The following is an 8,066-nucleotide window of genomic DNA, read 5'->3' on the forward strand; positions in this document are numbered from 1 at the left end:
TTAGTTACATGTGTTAAAACTGTCTTCTCCCCATTTGTGAGTTGCTATTCTTAAATTTTATTGTTTTTATATTTTTTATGCTAAAAATCCTTCTCTTGTATCACTTCCAAAAAATTCATAGGCTTATCTTTTTAATTTGAATCTCTAATCCACTTGAGATTTGTTTTTGTGCATGATGAAAGGCAATGTTCTGATTTTTCTCCCCACTGGGAAAACCATTTGTTGCAGAACAATTATTAAAGTCTTTCTTTTCCCCCAGTGACCTGAAATAACAGATTTTCTTGTGCTAAATTTATAAGGTGGACTTGTGCCAATTCAACACTTTTAATTAACATTAGCTTTATAATATGTTGATTATGTTTTAATTTCTGGTAGAGCAAATCTCTTCACCTTGTTCTTCACACTCAGCGGTTTCCTGTTAATTGACCTTGAATTCTTCCATAAAATTTTAAAATCAATTTTCAGAAATAATTTATTAGAAGTGTAATTATAATTTGAATGACATTGAATCTATAGATCAATTTTAAGAAATGAGAAATTTGCAATATTGATTAATCCTATTCATTTTCATGGTAAACTTATTTAGTCTTTTGTTAAAAGCATTCAATAAGTTTTCCAATTCTCTCATAACATCTTTTATTAAAATTATTCTTAGATATTATGTGTATTTTAGCATTCATATGTTTTTACATTGCATTTTCTAAATATTTCTGGTGAATAAAAACACAGCTGACTTTTTGCAATAAAATTTCCTCAGCAAATTTGCTAAATTTTGTTAACAATATAATTTTTTCTGTGGATTCCTTTGTTGTTCTTTGTAAACAATTGCATCATCTTCAAATAAAGACTTTTTAAATTTTTTTTTCTTTTTTTCTTACTGATTTACATAGCAAATTTATAAATCACACCCATGACATTTATCCAGTTTAATTAGAGTAAGAATGATAGACATTCTTATTTTCTTATTTCATTTTAAAGGAAACAATGATTTATAATAAATATATAGTTGACTGAAACTTTTTACAATATATACATAGATCAAAACATCACATTTCCTCTGAAATAGACACAATTATTATATATTAAAATAAACAGTGAAATAATACAAAATATACTTTATAAATTTTACAGGTGATTGTATGGTCTTACACTTTTAATATATGAATGTGGTTAATGTAGACCAATTTATAATTTTTACATTATCTAATATTGAGACAATGTGTATTCCTGAGAAAGTTTTCAATTCATTTGCCTGGGTTTGGTTTGCTAATATTTTGTTTACCAAAATCTCATGAATAAGAATGATTTATTCTTTTCTTTCATTGTCAATGCCTTGTTTAACTTTATATTAAATTTTTACCAGACTCATAAAAATGAGTTTGGAGGGAGTTGCTTTTTCTCCATATTAATTTTTTTGGTATAACTTTAGAATACTTATTTTCTTGAGTATTTAATCACATGGGTTCATGGTTTCCTCCATGGAATTATTTTAATTTTTTTTTTAATGGGCAACTCAGGTTTTCTTTCTTTTTTTTAGTTGATCAAATAGCAATTTTTAGAATTTTTCGTGTCATTAATATTTTAAATTCATTGGTATAAAATATTCCTAATGTGATCTTTTTATCTCTTTAATCTCTTAGCATCTATCATTAGATGCCTTCTTATTGAATATTTTTAAAACATTTTCTTCCATTAACCTTGCTAGAGGTTTAAATCTCTGTAATTCTCTCTGTTGTACGTTAGTTTTATGCTACTGTTTCATTATTTCCTGATTTTTACATCTTTGGTTTTATTCTAAGATTCTTTTTATTACTTAAAAATAGAGTAGTTATTTTTAGAATATTTAACATTTCTGATGCAAGTGCTTAAACCTATAATTTCCTTCTTAGAAATGCTTTTGCAACCATCTCTCATGTTTTGGTATTCAAACTTTAATTTTTTTTAAAACAGAGCTTCACAATGTAGTCCAAGCTAGCCTTGAACTCACTATGTAGACCAGGCTGGCCTCAAACTGGAATTTGCAGTGATACTCCTACCTCAACCTCAGGAGTACTGGGATTATAGGTGTGAGCTACCACACTTGGGCACAATCTCCTTTCAGTGAGTTCTTTGTCCATGGTTGGTTATCATGTTCCTGTTTTTTTTTCTCTTTTCTATAGGTATTGTTTTTCCCAAATGAGAGAATTGAAATCTGATCAATTATAGAAATTTGGTCATTGATCTAATCATAGCCTCTAGTTTATTTCATTCTGTAACCGCTGAATTTTTATGTTATTGATTTTAACTTAGATTGTAGCAGATGACATGACATGAAACATGTTAAATCCTTTGTTGTTAGGATTTGTTGAAGGTGCTCTGAATGGTAATTATTTGTGTGCTTAAAAACAATGTTTCTCTAAATGTAACACATACAAATATACATACACCCTTGTTTATGTGATATTAAAATGTGATATTTGATTTTCATTAAAGATATGCATATTTATGTATTCATATCTATATGAAATATTTAATCATGCAGTTTTGCCAAATTTATCTTTCACTTCTGTAAACTTTGGCTTTAAATATTTGGTTATATATTATTGTATATGTAAAACTTTAAGATGTCCATATTTTAATTATAAATTCAATATTTATAGACTTCTGAGAAGATGGTGGCATGGTGAGCAGCAGAGAAAGAGCTTCTCTAAGATTTGGTGCCCTTACACTGGAATATAGCAGCATGAGAAGGAGAAGGAGGAGCGAAGTGGTTTCCTGGGACTCAGGAAGGATCTGAGGCAAGAATTGAAGTCTACAGGGAGGGTGAAGAGAGAGACTTTAATGAAGAAGAGGAAGGTACCAAGCAGCTCTCTCTCTCAGAGCCCAGACTCTCTGAGAGGGAATGGTGGGCCCAAACTGCAGACGCACTGTGACTACTGATGAACCCAGGCCTTCATGAAGAAACGCATCAGTGGAACAGAGCAGTGGATGAACAGGACTGCAGCAACAGTGAGTTACCCAGATTCAGACCTCAACCAGGAGAGGGTGATTGGCTGATAGCCATCTCTGAGAGGGACCAACTGAATTCAGAACTCAGAACAGCTGTGGGCAGACTCCATCTAGTGGCTTCAGGTGCCTCAGTGCTGGTGCTGAGTTCAAGTCAGCAGGAGGTCAGGGAGCAGCTGAATTCAAGCCAGCAGGAGACAAATAAACTGTTGAAGCCTCGAAGAATCCAGTTCCAGCCTCATAACCAGAAATCAGCCTGAGCTTCAGAGGAACTAAAGGGGCAGGCTGGCTGGGATTATCCACTACCCTACTGTGAAGCTCCAGCTAGCTTGCTGAGATTAATCAATTTGGCTCTGAACTCTGTTTCCCCACATTGCCTAACAGTGACAGCAGAGACACACCTTGAATTGGATGTTTTGGGGTTTTTAATCCTTTTCTCTTTTATCTTTTTTCTTCCTTTCTAGTTCTTGTTTTATTTTTTCTTGATTAAACACAGTTTCTAGCTTTTTGCTGTTGTTCTGTTCTTTTTATTTTTTTGTTTTCTTTTTCTCACCTGTCTTCTTCACCAGTTTCCTAAAGTTTGTCCTTCAGCCTTGCTTCTGATTTCTTCCTCTTCTTTTGTTTCTGTTTTCTAGCCCCTAACCCCTTTTAAATCTTCTCCCCTGAGGGAAAAACAGCCATATTAAGAGCTACAATTTGTCATTTTCCAGGCTGTATTTAAAGTTATTGTTATTGTTGATTGTACTACTTTAGCCAAGGTGACATATTGTGCTAATCACTTGTTCCTCCTGGTATACCAAGACTGAGATTTCCTAAAGGTCTTAAAAAAACACACATTACAGGCTGGTCCCAGAGAACTGGCAGTTGGGCCAAGTAGGCAGAAACTTCTCATCCTCAATAAATTGAAGAGGTAGGATCTTGCAACAGATGCAAAACCCAAAAGCTAATTACACCTGAAAGATATTTTTGAGAAGTAGCCATTTCCTAAGGGTTCTGAATACTGGAAATAAAGCTACTTCCCATAAGCAATTTATAAACATAAAACTTAGGAATCAAACTTAAAAAAAATAGAAAATGAGAAGACAGTTAAACAAGATGCAACCCCCACAGACTTTCAGCTCACCAAAGGCACATCCCAAGGGAAATAAAGTTGAACAATCAAAAAGCCACCCACCTGGACTTTCTAAATTGGTAACAACAGAAGTAACAAAGCAGATGAACAAGGCTCTAGAAAAAATCAAAGCAGAAATAATTTCCCAGATAACTACAGAGATGGTGACCAGAATGAAAGATACAGATTAAAAAAATAGAGGAGCTCAGGAATGTGATGGAAGCCATGAATGCCCAGCATAGGAAAGAAATGGAATCCATGAAACAGATTCAAACAGATGTCCAGGAGATTAAAAACTCTGTTGGAGGTATATGCAGCAAAAGGAGCCAATGCCAGGACAGAATATCAGCAATAGAAGACAGGATTGCAGTTAGCGATCAGGAAAAGAGAGATTTCTCAAAAATAGTAAGGGACCATGAGAAATTAATCCAGCAGCTGCTAGATGATGCAAAGAAGGATAACATAAGATTGATTGGAGTCAATGTAAAAACAACAAATAGCATAAATGACATAAAGAAACTGTTCTCAGAAGTAATGGCAGAAAACTTCCCAAACAGAGAAAAAGCATTTGACATATAGACAAGTGAAGCATTTAGGACTCCAATTTGCCATGATAAAAAAATGATCTTCCCCAAGGCATATACCACTCAAAATTTCAGAAATTCAGCACAAGGACAGAATATTAAAAGCTGTTAGAGAAAAGAAATAAAACACCTATAAAGGAAAGCCCATCAGAATCACAGCACACTTCTCAATACAAATTCTTAAGTCAAGGAGAGCTTGGAGTGAAGTATTTCAAGCCCTAAAGGAAAACAGCCTCCAACCCAGATTGAAGTACCCTGCAAAACTATCCTTCAAAATTGATGGAGAAATAAGATACTTTCATGGCAAAGAACACCTGAAGAAGTTCATGACTACCAAACCAGCACTCCAAAGTGTTCTGAAGGATAGTCTAGAAAAAGACAATAAGGATTACAACTCCATGAACCTCAAGAGAATGAATCCATCAGGCAAGGCAAGAAATTAAACAGAAAAGGAAAGAAGGAAGCCAACAGCGGGAAAAAAACATGACAGAGATAAGACAATATATATCATTTGTAACCATCAATGCAAATAGTCTCAATTCACCAATCAAAAGAAACAGACTGACAGAATGGATAAAGAAGCAAGATCTAACAATACGCTGCATACAAGAAACACATTTCATTGAAAAACAAATTAACTGACTGAAAGTCAAGGGATGGAAAACAATATTTCATGTGAGAGGAAACTGGAAAAAAGTAGGAGTAGCTATTCTATTTGCAGACAAAGCAGACTTCAAGCTAAGACTGATTAAGAGAGACAAAGAAGGTCAGAATACATCCTGGTAAAGGGAACAATCCAAGAGGAAGAAATAACAATTCTAAATATATATGCACCAAATAGCAGCACACCCAAATGTACAAAACAAATATTAATGCACATGAAAAATCATTTAAGCACTAATACCATTGTAATGGAGGACCTCAATACCCCACTATCACAAATAGACAGATCAACTAGACAAAAAATCAAAAATGAAATTTTAGAATTAAACTAAACTTTTCAACAAATGGACTTAATAAATGTCTACAGAGTGTTCCACCCTACAACATCAGAATACACATTCTTCTCAGCTGCACATGGGGCTTTCTCCAAAACAGACCATATACTTGCTCATAGAACGTGCTTAAGTAAATGCAAAGGAATTGAAATAATCCCATGCATATTATCATACCATAGTGCAATGAAATTACAAATCAATGGCAAAAGAAAACACAAGAACTTCAAAACACATGGAAATTAAATAACACCCTCCTGAACAACCAATAGGTCACAGATGAAATCAAAGAAGAAATCAGACAATTTCTACAATTAAATAAGGACAGTACAACATACCAGAACTTATGGGATGCGATGAAAGCAGTCCTACAAGGGAAATTTATAGCAGTAAATTTCCATATCAGGAAAACAGAATGAGCTCAAATAAACAACCTAATGTTGACTCTCCAGCTTCTAGTAAAAGAAGAGCAAGTCAAGCCCAAATCTCATACAAGGAAAGAAATTATAACCATCAGAGCAGAAATTAATTCAATGGAGACTACAAAAACAATACAAAGAATCAATGAATTAAAAAGTTGGTTCTTTGAAAGATTAAATAAAATTGATAAATGCTTAGCCAAACTTATCAAAAAAAAGGAAAGAAAAGACTCAAATCCATGCAATTAGGAATGAAAAAGGTGAAATCGCAACAGATCCTACAGAGAGCCAGAAGATCATCAGTATCTACTTTAAGAACCTATATTCTAATAAGATGGAAAGCACGGAAGAAATGGACAGATTCCTAGTATATATGAATTACCAAAGCTGAATCAAGAAGATATAGAAATTCTAAATAAACGAATATCAGCCAGTGAAATTGAACATGTAATTTAAAAACTACCAACAAAGAAAAGCCCTGGCCCTGATAGATTCACTGCTGAATTCTATAAGAAATTTAGAGAAGAATGCTAATGCTGCTACTTCTCAAACTCTTTAATGAAATTGAAAAGGAAACAGTATTCCCAAATTCATTCCTGGAAGCAAGCATTACCCTGATTCCAACACCAGAGAATGATCCAACTGAAAAAGGAGAATTACAGGTGAAGCTCCCTAATGAACAGAGATGCAAATATTCTCAGTAAGATACTGGCAAACAGAATGCAACAAATAATCAAGAAGGTTATACACCATGACCAAGTTGGATTCTTCCCAGGTTGGCAGGGATGGTTCAACATATGTAAATCAATAAATGTAATACAGGGCCGGAGATTTAGCTCAGTGATTCCAGCGCCTGCCCTGCAAGCACAAGGTCCTGAGTTTGATCCCTGGTACCAAACAAACAAACAAGCATAATACAGTATATTAACAAGCCAAGGACAAAAATATATGAGCCTTTCAATAGATGCAGAAAAAGTGTTTGACAAGGTCCAACACCCATTCATGATAAAAACCCTATAGAAAATTGGTATAGATGGTCTATATCTCAAGCTGGTAAAAGCCATCTATGACAAACCAACAGCCAACATCATACTAAGTGGACAAAAACAAAGCTTTCACTCTAAAATCATGAACAAGACAAGTATGTCCACTCTTGTTCAATATAGTTCTGGAAACATTAGCTAGAACAATTAGAGAAGGAAAAGAAATAAAAGGAATAAGGATAGGAAAAGAAGAAGTTAAACTATCATGATTTGCTGATGACATGATACTGTACAAAGAAGACCCCAAAAACTCTAACAAAAGACTTCTAGATTTAATAACCAAATTCATGAGTGTTTCTGGATACAAAATCAACATTCAAAAATCAATAGCATTGCTGTACACAAATAACAAAGTCACTGAGAGAGAAATTATGGAAACAACACTTTTCACAATAGCATCCAAGAAAATTAAATACCTAGGAATCAATCCAACAAAGAAGATAAAAGATCTTTATATTGAAAACTATAGTACTCTGAAAAAGATTACAGAGGATATCAGAAAATAGACAGCTGTCCCTTGTTCTTGGGTAGGAAGAAGCAGTATAGTGAAAATGGCCATACTTCCAAAATTGTTATACAGATTCAGTGCAATCCCAATCAAAATACCAACAGTATATTTCACAGAATTAGAAAAAACAATCCTAAAATTCATTTGGAACTGGAAGAGACCTAGAATAGCAAAGGCAATCTGGGCCACAAAAGCAAAGGAGGGGGTATCACAAACCTTGATTTTAAATTATACTACAAAGCTATGGTGATAAAAACAGCAGGATACTGGCAAGAGAACAGACTTGAGGATCAATGGAACAAACTAGAGTATGCAGAAACAACTCCAGACATACTCACTCACCTTATTTTTGACAAAGGAGTCAAACATCTTTACTGGAAGAAAGCCTCTTTAATAAATGGTGCTGGAAAAATTGGCTTTC

The sequence above is a fragment of the Heterocephalus glaber genome, unplaced genomic scaffold (genome assembly GCF_053883595.1).
Source record: "Heterocephalus glaber isolate CG9 unplaced genomic scaffold, H.glaber_assembly_v1.0 deba00001461, whole genome shotgun sequence".
NCBI classification, from domain to species: Eukaryota; Metazoa; Chordata; class Mammalia; order Rodentia; family Bathyergidae; genus Heterocephalus; species Heterocephalus glaber.